This window comes from Sander lucioperca, chromosome 23 (assembly GCF_008315115.2).
Source record: "Sander lucioperca isolate FBNREF2018 chromosome 23, SLUC_FBN_1.2, whole genome shotgun sequence".
Taxonomy (NCBI): Eukaryota; Metazoa; Chordata; class Actinopteri; order Perciformes; family Percidae; genus Sander; species Sander lucioperca.
Genome location: NC_050195.1, coordinates 803,313 through 821,797, shown reverse-complemented (window position 1 = coordinate 821,797; position 18,485 = coordinate 803,313). Strand labels below are relative to the sequence as shown.

Sequence of the window (18,485 nt, the reverse complement as noted above, 5' to 3'; positions counted from 1 at the left end):
AGGTTACTTCCTCAACAAAAGATGCAAAGAGGAAGGAGTAAATGATGCCTAGGCGACGTGTTTGGTGACTCAGATATAATTAGAAAAGTCGATCTACAGGAGAATAAATAGATGAAAGCAATACAGAATGCCTGAGAGCCTTATTGCAATATATTCCATTATGTTTTTATATTTGGATTATAATCTATGTTTCCCTTTACATAAAGATATTTCCAGCATAAATTGATTCAGAAAAAGGTAGATATAGGTGCATACAAATTCACCAGAATGCAGGAAATGAAGTGTTTAATGCTCAAAATTTTCATCATTAGTCACCATGTGGAAATGGAATAAATACTTTGTATTTGGTTGAATTGTCAGTGCCATGTGTCAAATCTTTTATTCTGCAAGTCTGAGCAATTATTAATAACAACAACAAAAACACTAATAATAACAAACACTCCCATTCCCACGATCCATCCAAACCAGTTAGGTCCTAGAGATGTGGTGACAACAGCTGCGCAGAGGGGGCCCAATTTGATTTTTTGTCATGGGGCCCAAAAAGCACAACTATTGGTAGGATTTAAAGAAAAAAAACTTTGCAGCAGTGCAGCTAGACTGACAGTTGTCTGACCCCCAGAATAACTCACCTCCATGTGGTCCAGTCCCCTGCTGCTCTGACAAACCTGTGCTTTAACAACTGAGCTTAACTCACAGTGATGCAGCAGTCAGCCTCGTGGAGACTGAGGAAATTATGTTATTAATGTTCTATACACCTCTAATAAGTATTTTACACAGTTGTAGGTCATTTTTATGGGGATTTTCTTAAAGTATTTTTTAAGTATACATTAGGCTTATTGTTCACAGATCAAAAAATAAGGATTTTCTCTTGTGATGCTTTTATGAATTCCAATACATCTTGTCATTATTACAGCTAGATGCCATTACAGCCAGGGTTATTTACTTATTATTATGTATTTGTCTTTACAAAATCAGACTTTTTAAATTAGCACATTGAGTTCAGGTAAGTTCGTAATTTTTGCAGGAGCATGGCAACACAAAACTCTCTGCTGAGGAAGAGCAATTTACATAACACCCAAATTAATGTATACATTAGAAGAAAAAAAATGTTTATAATGTGCTTTAGAAAAATCAGGACAAAACATTTGATAAAAACTAGTACTTAACAGTACAACCAGTATAAATTGCACTGTAGATACAATTTGATTCAAGATTCAATACTTTATTGCAATGAAACTAAGTTGCTAGAAATTTGGTGCAGTGTGCTCATTACAAAAAAAACAAAAAGCATTCATAACAGGGCATTCAATACCTAATTAAAAAACCTAATTAAACACATATAGAAACAATCCCTCCCCTCTACTACCCACACATGCATACCATTGGACCCATAATAAAATAAAGTTTAAAAAATAAATAAACGTAGAGTGCCAGTGCTAAAGGGCACCCTACAAGTCAGTGCCGTCTGAGGAGTTATAGAGTATCAGTGCATTGTTTCCATAAGGTGCTGTTGTAGGCTGGAGGATCCATTGAGTAGCTGGATGGTCCTGCAGTAAGTGCTATTGAGGAATCGGGATGTTTTGGATTTAATGGATTTTAGTCTTTTCCCTAAGGGAAGAGTCACCAGTAAGGGGTTAGCACGGTGTGTGTGGTCTTTTGAGGTCCACAAGTCTTGCATTAACAGACCTATTTCTTTGGACTATGGTCTGGATAAACTACTTATCTATTCTGTGATGGGGGGGAACGCTCTGGTGTGTTTGTATTTCTTTAAAGTGCTCATAATATGCTTTTTGACTTTCCCCCTTTCCTTTATTGTGTTATATATCTTTTTTGTGCACGTTATAGTTTTAAAAAGTGAAAAAGCCCAAAGTCCACCCCAAAGGCACTTACCATCTTCCAGAGAAAACACTGTTCACAAACTGCTCCAAACAGCTCTATTGTAGTCCAGCCTTTACTTCCATGACAAACGTGCGTCACTTTGTAACACACATTATAATGCTCGCCTAGGTGCTAGCATGGCACGCCCTCATACTCTGCAACTGACTAGCTAGCAGTGTTTATTTAGGTACTGCGCATGTGCGACTCCCAACAAAGATGGAACAGAAGTGCAATGCCTCACTATGTAGCTAAAACAGAGAGCTCAACACACAGGGTGAAAAGAGGAGCTGCAGCAATGTGCAGTACAACAAAAATATAGTGTTTTTTAAAATTAAACCACATAAACATATTCTGGTACAACTTCTAAATACAATTATGTACCTAAAAATGAGCATAATATGAGCACTTTAAACCAACAACCGTCCTGGGTAGGGAGGGAGGATAGGGACATCCGCTGTACATCCGGTAAGCCATACTAGAGCTCCACAGATTAATCTGTTTATCGTGTGACCTAAATTAAACTTTTACTGTGAAACACAAACCTCTCCTTTAATCACTTCCTGTAACTTTTGTTACTTATACTTATGTATAGAGAGGCAAAGTCCCTCCCTTTCCTGTGGACCCATGCACCCTATTTTGGAAGAAAAACATGTATCGGGTTTAAATGACCATAAAGCATGTGGCACTGATAAAATGCCAACTGCTGAACATCTAAATATGCTACCATGAAACTTATTCCTCTGCTTGCTGTCTGTATGACGGGCTTTTTAGTCCATCTATCTTACCTGTATTATTAGTGCCTGTCATCCAGTGGTGTAGTCTACGTGATACGCAGGTATACGCACTAAGAAAGCTCCAGGATTTTCATATACCGTATTTTCTGGACTATAAGTCGCTCCGGAGCATAAGTTGCATCAGTCAAAAAATGCGTCATGAAGAGGAAAAAAACATATATAAGTCGCACTGGACTATAAGTCGCATTTATTTAGAAATTTATTTCACAAAATCCAAGACCAATAACAGACATTTAATCTGGAAAGACAAGTTATTCAACTACAAAATAGCAAACAGATCAACAGGCTGAATAGGTGTCCGGTATGTTAACTTAACACATTAACAGTTATTCAGCTACACAATAGCATAAAGAACATACCTGGGAGGCTGAATAGGCTAAATTAACATGACAAGCCAGCGAGTCCAACAAGCAAGTTACCGGTAAGCAAGTTCACCAAGCTCCCGATCTCATTCTACATCACTGAATCTGTTGAATTCTTCGTCCTTGGTGATAATAACTCGGATAAGTTCTGAACAATTCCACCAACTTCGGAGGAAGATGAAGCGCCCTCTCCTCTTCTGCGGGGCTGTCGTCAGACTCAGCATCAGTTCCAGTTATTGCGGCCTTTCTGAATCTCGACAGGATGGTTTCGGTTATCACTGAAGTCCATGTTGTTTCGATCCATCCAAGGACTTGCTGGAAAGTTGCATGGCACATCCTCCCGGTTGCCGTGAAGCTGTGCTCTCCATCCACCATCCACTCCTCCCACAGGCAATGCAAGACTGCCTTAAAGCTCCGGTTCACTGAGATGTTGAGTGGCTGGAGTACTTTGGTTAAGTCTCCAGGGATGATGGCAGGTATGGAGTTGCAGCTTTTATTTTATCTTTGAACTGTGGCGTTGTGTGCTCGCATACTGTCCATCACAAGCAGGGCTTTGCGTGTTTTAAAGAAGCCATCAGGACGCTTAGTGTAGCACTTTGTAAGCCAAAAGTTAATAATTTCTTGATTCATCCACCCTTTCTCATTCACGGCCACAACAACTGTGGGGGGAGATTCGTCTTTTGGCATGGTTTTCCGTTTGAAAATGACCATTGGTGGCAATTTCGATCCATCTCCACAACATGCCAGCACCACTGTGAAGTGTGATTTCTCATGACCAGTTGTCACTATATCACACTTTTCTGCCCTTTCTCTGCAACACTTCGGCCCATGGGGATGTCAAACGTGAGGGGGACTGCATCCATGTTGATAATGTGATCCGGTAACACGTGTTCAGTTACCTGCTTTTCAACGAACTCACGGAAACTGTCGACCTTGGCTTGGAAGTCTGCTGGCAGTTTCTGACACAACGTTGTCCATGCTCTGATATAGAGAGTTGCGTATCATGAAGCGGTAACACCAAGAATGCCCGCTTGCAAAGTCATTTATATTCATCTCTTTGGCAACTACCAGGGTGTGGAGACGCAACTGCACCGTTGACAAGCACGTTGTTCAAGCACCCATCTGTGGACTCATTCCTCCAGCTCTGGCCATCTTGCTTTCAGCCCGCGATTAGCTTTCTTTGTTTTCTTCATTGCAGTAAGAGTAACCTCTGCTTTTCGCTAGTCCCTCACAAGTTTCTCACTCACTCTTAACTTTCTTTCTGCTGCTCGATTACTGTTTTCGGCTGCATATTTTACTACCTGCAGTTTGTAATCTGCAGAATAGGATTTTCTTTTTGGGGGAATTTTGTTTATGTTCAGTCTTTATCAGTTGTCTTTAAATTAATGTTTCAGTAATTTTTTTCAGGGGTACAGGAGCAGCATATAGTTGTCACAAGCCTAGTGCGCCCTCTCTCTTGGCTGTAGACGGTAATGTTTACTCCTTGGGTCATGTCAGTCAGTATGAATTAACATTTAAAAACTTGTTAAATTACATATATTTTAATATATAAGTCACACCTGACTATAAGTCGCGGGACCAGCCAAACTATGAAAAAAAGTGTGACTTATAGTCCGGAAAATACGGTACCCACTTAAAAATGCCCAATGACACGCAAAAAAATACTTTCCATTATATTTTTTATATATTTTGAATTGTCATCTGTGTTTTTCTTCTTCACACAGGTAAAATAAAGGTATTTCCACCGTAAATTGGTGCATTAAAGTGTATCTGAATACAGGAAATTAAGTCGTTGATGCTCAAAACTTCCCTGGGGAGGACACCCAGACCCCCCACTATGATATGGCCCCCCCTCCCCCAATGGCAGATTCTGGCCAATATATACAGTACAGTATATGCACTACAATACATTAGACTACACCACTGCTGTCATCAAAGACAAAGATGGCAAAATGAACAGCATGCATGGAGTGGAGAATTATAGGCCTATAGCTCTAGCTAGCATTGTTTCTAAAGTGTTAGAGAGAATCCTCCTCAACAGCACAGTACATTCTGACAACCAATTTGGTTTTAAACATCAACACGGTGCTGACATGTCTATATTTGCTTTAAAGGAAATTTTAGACCATTACAATAGTTAGGGAGTTAGAAAGGGAACACACCAGGCGAAAGTGAAGCAAATAGCCACAAAGCGCAATGAAACAGAGCTATTTTCATTTCGGCACCCATGTTATCCAATCTGTCCGGCCGCGCGAGCCCACACGCGGCAGCAATCGTTTCAGTGTCTCCTCTATTTCTTCCACGAGCAAATGGTAAATGTGTCAAGCCAGGCAGGTTATCACTTACAGGAAGGCCACAGTGCAGCCAGATACTTTAAAATAAAACATTTCAAAATAAAATACCCAGATTTATGGTGATTTTGGCTGTTTTGACTTCTCAGCTGTGTCTACAGCGAGACACATGATCAGGCACACGGAGAGAGAGAGAGTGACACACCCACAACCAAACACTCACAGGGAGAGACAGAGTGAGACGTTTTGTAGAGCGGAGAGGAGAAGGATCGCTTTGTGACTTTGTGGGAGCGCAATCTATTGGGCTTAGAAAATAAAGGGTTAAAAGCATACTAAATTTACATTCCTTGAGCCTTTTTCTTTAAACCAAGACAGCATCTAGTTGGTTCAACAAATACAACTAATGGTTCATATAGCTTCATTTGGACATCACTAATGCATATCAGTCTATGCAGGTGAAATGGAGGGTTTATGTATCAGAACCATGATATATTGATAACAAAGTTCATCAGTGTGGAATGTAGTCTTTTCTTTTTGATGTGTATATGGATGATTTGTCACTACAGTTAAATACATACAATACAGTTTGTGTGATAGGCAATATTCTCATTAATCACCTTATGTATGCATATTATTTGGTAATCTTTTGCCCATATTATACTGGTTTACAACAACTTCTGAAGGTTTGTTCTCAATATGGCATGGATTTTGATGTCAAATATAACAACCCAGTCTCACGGCAGTTGGTGAAATGGTCACGTAATTTAATCTATTGATTCGTGTACACGGACACGTTTATCTCCTTTTTTTCATGATAGCACGTTTTTTTTTCCGTGATGGTCAGTACGTTTTTTTACAACCTGATCTCACAGAATTCCGTGAAATAAACACGCCCCCTTAAGTTAAGGAAAAGGTCGTGGGTGGGCTTACGTTTCCATGACACACGGGACAACGACGGGACGGTTGGGTTTAGGAAAAGAAGAACGGGACGGTTGGCTTTAGGAAAACAATAACGGGATGCGGGACAACAACGGGACGGTTGGGTTTAGGAAATGAGGAACGGGACGGTGGTAGTAAAAAGAGAAAGTGACGGTTGGGTTTAGGAAACGTGACACGCGGGACACGATCCCCAGTCTCCTGGGTGAAAGTCCTGTGTTGTTTGACCCATCTACCACCCCAACCAGTCTCCCTATGTGGATTTTCGGCCTTTCATACTACTCGCTACCATGGTCGCTCTTAATGAATAGTGCTGTGATCACGAAAGATGCTTCCCATTGAAAAAAAAGTTTTTGTTAGTTTAAAAAAAACATGCTGACCATCACAAAAAAAGGAGATAAACGTGTCCGTGTACACAAATCAATAGATTAAATTACGTGACCATTTCACGAACTGCCGTGAGACTGGGCTGAATATAATGCTAATAAGAGCAATTTTATGACTGTTAGAAGTAAAGAAGACAGGAAATTAGTATTTCCTGATTTCTTTTTATCTGGTACTGCCCTTAAATTGTGTGATGAGATTAAATATCTCGGCCATCATATTGTGATGATGATTTATCGGCTGATAAAGACATCAACAGACAGTGTCATAAGAAGTATGCTCAAGCTAATATGCTTGCATGTAAATTTAGCATATTTTCTGTTAATGTGAAGGTAGCTTTATTTATGAGTATTCTGTCCACTATATACTGTCAACTTGTGGCGTTCTTACAGAAAAAGCAACATGCAGAGACTTAATATGACATATAATGAAGACATCCTTGTTAAACTACCTCAATGGTATGGCCGGGTTATCTCAGATGGTAAAGCAGGCGCACACATATAGAGGTTTACTCCTCGACGCAGCGGCTGCGGGTTCGACTCCGACCTGCGGCCCTTTGCTGCATGTCATTCCCCGTCTCTCTCCCCTTTCATGTCTTCATCTGTCCTGTGGAAACAATGGCCTAAAATGCCCCAAAAAAATAATCTTTAAAAATGATCATTCTATATGGATATATGTGCAGGTTGTCAGTTTCAGAGAACTATATACATACTGAACTAACTCGGTCAGGTAGTCATCTAGACTGTGAAGACATTTACACTCCTGTTTTAATACTACAGGTCAAGGTTGCTGACCTTTTTTTTTAATTTACATATATATACATATATATTTTTGAATATATTGTCCTGTTTTTCTGCTGTACTATGGACCTTCCATTGTGTCCTGAGTAAAGTCATTATTATTATTATTATTATTATTATTATATGCATATTTGAGAAGTAATACATACATACGTATAATATATACAGTGGTGTAAACCGTTGTAAAAGTATATACAGGTAAAGTGACGTTTTAAAGGTAAAATGGCATGTGATGAGCTCAGAACTCAACAGTTACGCAGTCTACTTTCCTGGTCCCTTCAGAGTTAAAGTTCAGAGAAGTTCAGATAAACATGCAAGAGCATTGGTGTTGTAATATCTCACGCCAAGAGAAAATCCTTTCACCATCCCTGGGAATACAAACAGAATGTTTCGCTGAGGTTATATGTCTATTGATGTCCATTTGTTCTCAGCAGTATGTCGGCCCAGCGTGAAGATAAAAATCTTATGCAGGATGGAGACGGGGAGGCTCTCTGCAGCAGGACAAGATGCTCTACTACAGTAGAAACAAAATAACTGATGCGTTTCTGATAGAATTCTCACAAATGAAATTCTCTGCTTGCCAGTTGGATGTTATTCCCCTGTCCTTCCTTTCAAGCTGTTCTTGCCTTGCCTTGACTGAAAGTTTTCAGATATAAGCCAAACTACTGGTCCGATACCTTTGACCAAAACTACTTCTTTGACAATAATCTAACGTGCAAATTTTAACTAATGAGGCAGAGGCAAATATCTTAACACCTGAGCAAAGAAACCCAAAACACTGCAAGGCTATACTACTAAGTGAGGAGCTCAGTAAATGTACGAACAAATTGTTTTTTAAAAATCTTACAAAGGAACCAACTATACCAGGGGTCGGCAATCTTTTTAATTAAAAGTGCCATTTTAAAATTAATGGTATGTTAAATTCTGGACGGTATGACAGATAAATGTCAGAATGGTAAAAAGAACCTGGTATACCAGCGTGACAAAGCTCAGAGTGGGAGTAATGTCTCATGTTTAAGTCTCCATACAGTGCCCAGAGGACTCTGCAGAAAACGAGAGAGAGTCAGACATAGGGCAGACAATCAAAAGAAATAGACATCGGAAGAAGGGGGGGGGTAAAGCTAAAACAAACAAGGAAATGAGAGTTGAGTTTGTTTAGTTATAGTGTAGAAAAGATTGGTTGGCCAAGGCTTAGTCCTGCATTAAACCGTGCAACCTTTTGGGAATGTCTTGTACTTACTGTGGATTTGTCTGTTCTGAAGTAGGTGTGTCAATAATGATTGCTGTGGGCGCCTGGGTAGCTCACCTGGTAGAGCAGGTGCCCAAATATAGAGGTTTACTATATACGCATCGGCCGTGGGTTCGACTCTGACCTGCGGCCCTTTGCTGCATGTCATTCCCCCTTTCTCTCCCCTTGCATGTCTTCAGCTGTCATATAAAAATAAAGGCCTAAAATGCCCAACAAATAATCTTAAAAAAAATGAAATTAAAACAATGATGGCTGCTACACACCCAGTGCAAGGCATGTTGTATGGCTTAAAGGAGAATTCCGGTCGATTTCAACCCATAGCTCTGTTGTTTGTAAATTTGGAGTGCTGTCAGTAGCGAGAAAAGCGAAAACAATCGGTGCTGCCTACACCGTGTTATCCTCCTGCTAGATTTTGCAGCCAACAGGCTTAAACAGGGCAAGTTTTAAACTTGTTTTTAGCCTCTAAACATGTTTGAAATGTCATTACAAGTGCCTACCCATGTGCAGTTATTCCTACTGAGGGAACACAGCGAATTTGACTGCAGTAGTTATGACAGAAATGCATAAAAGTTGTGTTAATCCATACCTCTGTTTATTTCCTGGTTTCTGGTGAAGTCCACACTAGTCGATTGCCGAACTCATACAATCCAATATTCCAAAACGTATTTTTCCCCCACAAAACGATTTGCCGTGGTTATTTCCATAGTAATGACTGTAGCAACAAGCTGTAACCTGACACCACACCACAGCTCAGCCTGCAGAGTGGCCGACTGGAGTTCAAAAGTTCAACAGCTATCATAGTGATCATAGTTTTTCATAGTGTAAAAGTGAACCACCACATTACCTGGTGATCAAGATAGAAAAAGACAATGAAATTAAGGGGAAACTTTGCCAATTTTCAACCGGTTGTGTCACTGCAGCGTGAGCACAGTAACGTTACTTGCAGCGCTGTTCATCTGCAGGCCCACGCTGCAGTGACATAACAGGTTGAAAATAGGCAGTTTCTTTTTAATGAGCAACACTGTTTCTGTAAAGCAGGGTAGGTCTTTATTCTTTAAACCAATAACAATCGTCTTGTGCCAGACGTAGCAACGGTGCCTCTGCAAAATAGCCTCGACAAGGAACTTGTTTTGGGTTGTTTTAGTTGGGCAACAGAAAACTCAGATTGGACAGATATTCTAGCTAGCTGTCTGGATTTACCCTGCAGAGATCTGAGGAGCAGTTAACTATAGTCCTCATAAACAAAATTATTATAGTCGCAAAAAAAGCGGAATGTGACGGCAGAGATGGGGACTCAAGTCTGAGACTCGGACTCGAGTCGCACAAACAGCTGACGTCAGACTTGACTTGCGACTCGACCCAACAGACTTCTGACACGGACTCGAGCTTCGAGACTCGTCAACAACCTGTTTTCATGTAATTATTGCTTTTTAGATCTAAATGTATTCATGTATTTCTATTTTCTTTTATTGGGGCATATACGTTGGTGAAACATATGACGAACTGCATGTCCCCTGCCCTTTGCCATAATGTGCAACGTAACGCATGCGCTATGCCTTATGTGCGCACACTCACATATAAAAAAATGCATTGACGATACCGACACCAAGTCCTCCCGGAGTTTAGTTTTGCTTTCAATAACTTCGTAAACAGTGGCAGTAAGCAAACAGCTACATGCAAGGTGTGTGGCACCAAGATAAATGATACCGGCTCAACAACGTCGAACTTCATCAGGCATCTCAAAACGCACCCAGATAGGTCAGTCACTTGCTAATGTGAAAGAGACGTTACATTTAGCATATATCGTCACAGGTAACAAGCTAACCATCGCAAAACAGGCAAATTGTGTCTTTATAGTTTGTAGTTGCTGAGGCTCAGACATCCAATGGAGCACAGGAGGCGGGACGCACAGATCCATCTCCCCAGGAACAAACGCTGTGTCAGGTGGGCAAACTCATGTGATGCGTGATCCCGTGGATGATTTGGAGGCTAATAAGTGAACAAGGTGTACCTGGTCTACCAAACACTGGGCCGTCTTGACTGTCTTAATTCTGCACATATTTCTGTTACTGTAGTCCTATTTACTATTTCATCCATGCATGGCGCAGCGGATCCGTGCGCACTGTCATATGCCGTGGAGACGCTGGCCTTACTAACCTCTCCTCCTCTGAGTCGGATCTCCCTCTCGCTGGACTCAGTTTCACTGAGCGTACTAACACTTAAAAAATAAATGGCATTACGTCAGTGAGTTCAAACTGCTTATTGTGCATAATTTGGACTGACACTGAGATGCATGTTGTTCTGTAACTGGTGTGGCACTGCCACTATTCTCTTGATTTCCACTTTGACATTAGACTTTTTTTGGAGTGAAAGAGACGTTACTTTTAACATATATCATCACAGGTAACAAGCTAACCATCGCAAAGTGTTGTGCTAATGCTGGGAACAGGCAAATTGTATCTTTATAGTTGTATCCATATACAGACTTAGGTTAATATTTCACCAAGTCCGAGGGCTAGAGGGATATGTTAAGTAGACCCCATAAAGTTATCCTACAACTGATTTTGATACTGTACTGTATGGATTGTAGCTACAGGACATGCTCTGAATTCATAAGATTTAACAATACAGTGTTAGGGACAGATCAGCTGGCTAGAGACTTGAGACTTGACATGGATTCGTTAGAAAAGACTTGAGACTTGATTTGAACTTGCCCATCAAAGACTTGAGACTTGACTTGGACTCGAGCTCAAAGACTTGAGACTTCCAAAAAATGACTTGTGAACATCTCTGTGTGACGGACATTTGGCCGAAACGAGGGACATCCGGCGGAATTTCCGGCAGCACCTGAACAATCCCGGAAATGAAAAACCCTTAGCCTCTTCCTATGAGTTCCCACGGTGTCTTTTACTGTACTCGCCATGGTTCAGAAACGATTCATGAAAATAGAACCCTGAGGGTACGACCTCAAAACTTGCCATGCAGCCGACAGTTGATGCTTTAGCTCACTGAACTTTAAATATGTCATTGTCATTCATTTCAGAGTGGCTTTTCAGTTTGAGAAACAGCAGTTGTGATATGTTTACTGTCATGACTGATCTGTGTAGACCTTCTACACTGATTCCATTTGCTTTAGTTGTGGGATGATGTTACTGGCTCACTGTGATTTAGTAAGAGTTTCTCTGTTTTGTTTACGCTTGGGGCATAGGCCCATATATTTTCTCTTTATTGATCTCTACAATGATTTATGGTTAGGTGGACAGCCAGACTCTTCTTCTGGGAATTTTTTCATACTGAGTTTCATTACATATTTTCTTCTGTTTCTGGGGGGTTTCATATGTTTATTGTCCCCACTGTTTGAGGTTAGCAAAGGCTGCAGGGCGGAAACAGCATGTTGGTATAATAAGTCTGAAAGCAAGAAATAATAATACTATCTAGTTGGTGAAAGTGCTCATTGTTGCCGTTCCCTCAGGGAAACACATTACAGTGTTAGATATTTCAATGGGTAAGACTTCCTATTCATGCTGTGAATAAGGATTTTGTTATTTTCACTTACTGAAAAACCAGGTACATTTACCTAGCAATAAGAAGCTGTTGAACGTGAGGTTTTTCAGTTGAAGCACAGTAAGGAGTGTTGCATCTTAAATAAGTTGGTCAAGATGGTAATAATGTCAAGGCTTGAAAGCTGGAGAATACTACACCTGCTCAATCTATGATAGATTCAGCAACTATGACACTGTTCACAAAACCTTTGAACCTTCTTCTCCATATCAGCAGCAGCCAAGGCTCATGGGTATTATAGTAGCATATAGAGCCATCTGTCATGCCAAACTGCCAAAACACGATTTATTACTAACAAAGTTCAAATATTTAAAACTGATGGCCATAGCTTTAAACTATTGTATGGTTAAACCTGCAATGATAGATTTTTTTTGGCCACTTGGGGGCCAAATATTGACCGTTTAAAGCAGCTGTACTCGAAATACTGAAAATAACTTAATTCTGGGCTGGGCTTTGCCTTCACACAGCTCTCAACGGAGTTCGATTGACATTCAGAGTCTGCACCAGGAATGGCTGCACACGGCTCTCGCCTCTCACGTGACAAGCTAACATGGAGCTGGCTTAGCTGTAATACCGGTGGCTAGCTGAAAGCTAACAACAGCAAGAACAGAAGCCTGGCGAGCTGCCAGCCAGCCAGACATGAACACGAAGGGAGGGGCCAACAGTTTCAACACCCTGTTTGTTTTGTTCTTCTTTCAAAAAGAATTACTTTTTGTCTTTAAAGCTTCTTTATTAAGACCGCGTGGATTACATTATTTCTTAACCGTGACTTCCTTATTCTACTTCTACCTTCATACATAAACACTCCTTTGTATGCAAGAACGCTACTGACACCTAGTGGCCTGAGGTTCAAATACCACAAATCATCACATCCCCCTTTCTATGAGGTGAATACTCAACAACATAAATACATTACAGGTGTCAGCTTTCTTTTAACAGTTACCTTACACAACTTATGTCACAATGTTAAATCACTGGCTAAACAGTATGACTTTGATATCAGGCTTCCAGAACATCAAACTTGAACATTAATAAACATAACACTAAAACACACGCTATTACATGCTCATTAACTTCAGACCTCTTTTTTTTTTTTTACAGGTCCAGTCTTTCAGGTTTTTTAATTGTCCTTGCAAATTTCCTTGTTGGAATTTCACCTGGGGTGAATGTATTGGTTTGACTTTCAGTGTATGTGTCTGTGTTGCAGTTTTCAGTAGATGTGGAGTTGGGTTTAGACTCAGTCTGTGTTTCACTGAGCTCTTGATCTGCAACAGTTCCTGGTGTCTTCAGTAGACTGCGCCGATTTCGTCTGATGATTTGTTCTTCTTTGGTTCTCACCGTGTAGGATTGTGGAGCAACCTCTTAAAGAACAGTGGGTCTTGTCATCCATCCTTCAAGACTTTCAATCCTGACTGGATTATTCCTGGATAGTGGTGGAAGCTGCTTAGCTGTTCTATCATAGAAAACCTTTTGCATCATTTTCTGCTGATTCAGCTTTTGTTCTAGCTTAGGATGTTTCTTTTGCTTTAAGCAGCTTGGAAGTGTTGTACAGAGTTCATCAGTAGCTCACCAGGTGAAAACCCGCACTCCAGAGGTGATGCTCTGTAACTAAGCAGAGCAAGGTAAGGATCTGAATTACTATCAGAAGCCTTCTTTAGGAGTTGCTTGAGAATGTGAACTCCTTTCTCAGCTTTTCCATTGGACTGTGCATGCAGTGGGCTGGATGTTACATGCTTGAAGTCATAAACTTTTGCAAAGTCTTGCCACTCATTGCCGTTGAAGCATGGTCCATTATCACTCATCACTGTATGCGGAATGCCATGTCTGGCGAAGATTGATTTTGCATGTGTTATGACACAGCTGGAAGATGCAATGCCATTTCAGGATAATGTGAGTAATAGTCAATGACTACCAAGTAGTCCTTCCCTTTAAGGTGGAATAAGTCCATTCCCACTTTATGCCACGGTGCTGTTGGTACATCAGTTACAGTCATGGGCTCTTTAGCTTGTTTGTTTCTGTATTTCTGGCAAGTGTCACATCTGCTTATCAGTTTGTCAATGTCCTTATTTAATCCAGGCCAGAACACTGTCTCCCTTGCTCTTCTTTTACATTTTTCAACACCTAAGTGTCCTTCATGAATTCTCTGCAGTATGTCTTGTCTCACCTCTCTTGGAATGACTATCCCGTTTTGTTTTAACAACAGTCCATCAACTACACACACTAAGCTCACCTCTTATGTGGTAGAACTGTGAACAGGATCCTGCAGCCCATCCATTCTGCATGTTCTCCATGATGCGTTGTAGTTCGGGATCTCTAGCTGTTTCTTCAATGATTTGCCTGGTTTTTGTGTCCGATACAGGAAGTGTAGCAGAAACCATATTGACGTGTGCTTGAACATCATCTTCAGTTGTGCTTGCACTGTTCTTTGTAGGTGCTCTTGGCAGTACATCCGCTAGAATCAGTTGTTTGCCAGGTGTGTAGATAGGTTCGAAGTCATACCTCTGCATCTTCATCATCATGCGCTGTATTCTCCGTGACATTTCATTTAGGTTCTTTTTCACGATGGCAACTAGTGGACGATGGTCAGTCTCCACAGTGAAGAGAGAGTTTCTTAGTATGTAAACATTGTTTTCTACCACTTTAACAACGTTAAACGATGTGCTGACGTTTACGGTAAGTGTATTGTGTCACTTCCGGTGTTCACGTGTTACAGACACTAGTTTGCTGCTCCAGCAAAACTTACTCAACTCTGCTTTATTGTTTAAATTAGCGGCTATTTGCCTGGATTGCATTTAAATTACACTAGTTATACTCAAGCACTTATACTTCTCTTCTCTTACAGCGACTGCCTCTCTGATCTCACAATTGTTAAAACGCTTAGCTACTTTAGCTTAGCCATTAGCAATGGCTAATTCCTCTCTCTCTCCTACTCTCTCCTGCTCTGTGTGTCAAATGTTTAGCTATTTCTCTGCCTCCTTTAGTAATAATGATACATGTGATACATGTAGTTTATTCGCTGCTCTGGAAGCGAGGCTTAGTGAGTTAGAGGCACTGCTCCACACCATGGAATCAAAATCGTATGCTTCCGTAGCTAGCCAGCTAGTGCGGGCCAACATACTGTAGCTTCTGTTAGCAGTCCCCCGGCAGATCCAGAGCAGCCGGGCAAGTGGGTGACTGTCCAAGGGAAGCATAGCGTTACTTCTAAACCAGGGAGTGCACATGGCTGCGGTCACTCTAAACCGGAGCATCTTCGCCCTTCTAACAGTTTCCCTCCACTCAGTGATACACCCGCTGAGAAGCCAACTCTGGTTATTGGGAGCTCTATACTGCGATATGTGAGGCTGGCAGCTCCAGCGGCTGCGGTCGTGTGCGTCCCTGGGGCCAGAGTGGGCGATATCGAATCCCATCTAAAGCTGCTGGCTAAAAATAACCATAAATACAGTAAGATCATACTTTGTAAACATACGTAAGTCACTTTATGCATATGCAAAGACAATGTCGGACTCAGTGGTTTTCTCTGGACCCCTGCCAAATCTGATCAGTGATGAAATGTACAGCCGCATGTCATCCTTCAACCGCTTGTTGTCGGGGTGGTGCCCAGCTAATGATGTGGGCTATGTGAATAACTGGAGGGCGTTCTGGGGAAAGCCTGGTCTGATTAAGAGAGACGGCATTCATCCCACTTGGGACAGAACCCCTCTCATATCAAAAGATCTGACCAAGTCTATTATCGGTCATAAACCATGACAACCCAAGTTTGATATTAGTAATCAGAGGTCCAGTGCAATGCGCTCCTCTGTGCTTCCGTTGGAGCAGTCGCCCACTCATAGTCATAATAACCACGGTGTCTGTCCCCCGACTCAGATCGGTTAAATCAAATGTAAACAAAAGAGGTGCTATACTTAACAACCTAATTGGAATTAAAACAACCACTGCAATGATAGAACAGAATAGGAAAATTAGATGTGGACTATTAAATATTAGATCTCTGTCTTCTAAAGCAATATTGGTAAACAATTTGATATCAGATGATCAAATTGATCTATTCTGTCTTACTGAAACCTGGCTGGTCCATGAAAAATATGTTAGTCTAAATGAAGCCACTCCTCCCAGTCATAATAATACTCAAATTCCACGAGGCTCTGGCCGAGGAGGGGGAGTTGCAGCCATATTTGATTCAAGCCTAATTAATCCTAAACCTAAACTAAATTATAACTCGTTTGAAAGCCTTCTTATTCTTCAACATCCAACATGGAAAACATTACAGCCAATTATATTTGTTGTTATTTACCGAGCTCCAGGTCCATATTCTGAATTTTTATCTGAATTCTCAGAGTTTTTATCATGTGTAGTCCTTAAATCAGACAAAGTACTTATTGTAGGTGATTTTAATATCCATGTGGACATTGACAGCAATAACTTTAGTACTGCTTTCAACTCATTAGGGGACTGCACATTTCACTTTCCCCTGTTTATTTGCACTACACCGCTCTACCTCACCTGTTAAAATACTTTAAAATACTTGAAATACTTTTTATTTATCCTATTTTATTTCGTCATGTAGATACTCAAGTGCTTTGATTGTGATTCTGATTGTTGATTGTTTATTGTATGTCTTGTTGATAGTTGATTGTTTATTTTTATGTCTTGTTAATTGTTGATTGCTTATTTTGTCTTGTAGATTGTTTATATTTATATCATGTTAAATTGTTGATTGTTCATTTTATGTCATGTTCATTTTATGTCATGTTAAATTGTAAATTTTTTATTCTGTCTTTTCTATTTATAAAAAACTTTTTATTGCATTTTGCACCGTGGGTCCAAGAGGACTGAAATTTCATTTGTGCTGTATGTCATGCATGTATAGCACATCTGACAATAAAGCTGACTTGACTTGACTTGACTTGATTATTAGATTCAATTGGTTTCAGTCAGAGTGTGCATAAGGCCACGCACTGTTTTAACCACACCCTCAACCTTGTGCTGGCATATGGCATTGAGGATTTAATAATATTTCTGCAGAATCCTGTATTATCAGACCATTTTTTAATAACTCTTGAATTCTTACTACCCGACTATACGAAATTAGATAAAAGCTTCTACACTAGATGCCTGACAGTGTTATAGCTAAATTTAAGGAAGATATTCCAACAGCATTTAACTCAATGTCATGCCTTAATATAACAGAGGTGTTATGGGTTTGGTGTGTTTTGTCGTATTTTGGTAATCTGTTTTTTCTGTTTTGTATTTTTGCTCTGTTTCCTGTTTTATTTTGACGGTCTTGTTTTCTTGTCTTGTCTTGTTTTACTTCCTGTGTTTTCCCGCCCTTGTGATTGCCCTAATGTGTTTCACCTGTTTCCCAGCCTTGTGTCACCTGTCTTGTGTTTCCTCGTTACCCTGTGTATTTAGTCTTTGTCTTCCCCCTGTCCGGTGTCAGATCATTGTATTGTTTTTCTGTTTTGGAGTGTCTGTTGTGAGTTACCCGTTTCGTCTCTGTCTTTTTGGTCCTGTTTATTCCCGGTTTTACTTTCACGTATTTTGGATTTTTCCGTTACCTGCTGTTTTGCTGGAGACCTTTTGTTTGTATTTTATTTATTCTATTAAATACTCAAGCTCTATTCTGCCTGCTGCCTCTGCTTTTGGGTCTGCCAAACTCCAGGACTTAACAGAATGATCTGACCACTTGGACCCAGCAGAGAGGCTTCGTTTTCCGGTGGGTTCACTGTTTTTGCTTTTTTTTTGTTTTTTCCTCTTTCCCTGCTGTTTGCTGCTCAAGCTAACCGGACAATGGATCCTGCACATTCCATGTCGGATGAACTCTGCGAGTTTATTTGTGACCTTATTGAGCTGAAAGCCATGTGGAAGGAGACTGACAGTGAGTGCCAGAAAGAGGCATTTTCAGTCAGAAAAGCCCTGGTTTAATGACTCTATTCCAGACTGGGTTAAACGCTTCATTTCAACTCCAGCTCGTTCATCTGCTAAGAGTTTGTGTTCTTCCAAGCCAACTAAATCCACCAACATTCCTCTTCTCACTCCCGGCCTACCCCAGTGCCAGCAAGCACCCAGCTGCCTGTTGCTCAGCCCACTAGGACTTTGACTTCTGGTTTTTTGTCAGTCACCCGGCTCCTGTGCCTAGTACTCCTAGTCCTGTCGGTTCTCCACTTGAAGGAGAGCCAGAGACTTTTTTGACTGTTTTTCAATATATTGCTAAGTGTGCTAGACGGACTGAG

At 40.7% G+C, this 18,485-nt stretch overlaps 2 long non-coding RNA genes across 2 annotated transcripts; one reads left to right on the top strand and one right to left on the bottom strand.

Moving 5' to 3' along the window:
* The first annotated feature begins 357 nt into the window (after positions 1-357).
* On the top strand, positions 358-15,703 carry LOC118494403. Its single transcript, XR_004896536.1, has 3 exons — positions 358-368; positions 8,589-8,594; positions 15,359-15,703. It is a non-coding gene; the product is annotated as an uncharacterized LOC118494403 (long non-coding RNA).
* LOC118494402 lies at positions 10,147-17,170 on the bottom strand. Its single transcript, XR_004896535.1, has 3 exons — positions 17,050-17,170; positions 12,002-12,008; positions 10,147-10,157 (listed from the first exon to the last, which is right to left on the bottom strand). It is a non-coding gene; the product is annotated as an uncharacterized LOC118494402 (long non-coding RNA).
* Positions 17,171-18,485: the final 1,315 nt, after the last annotated feature.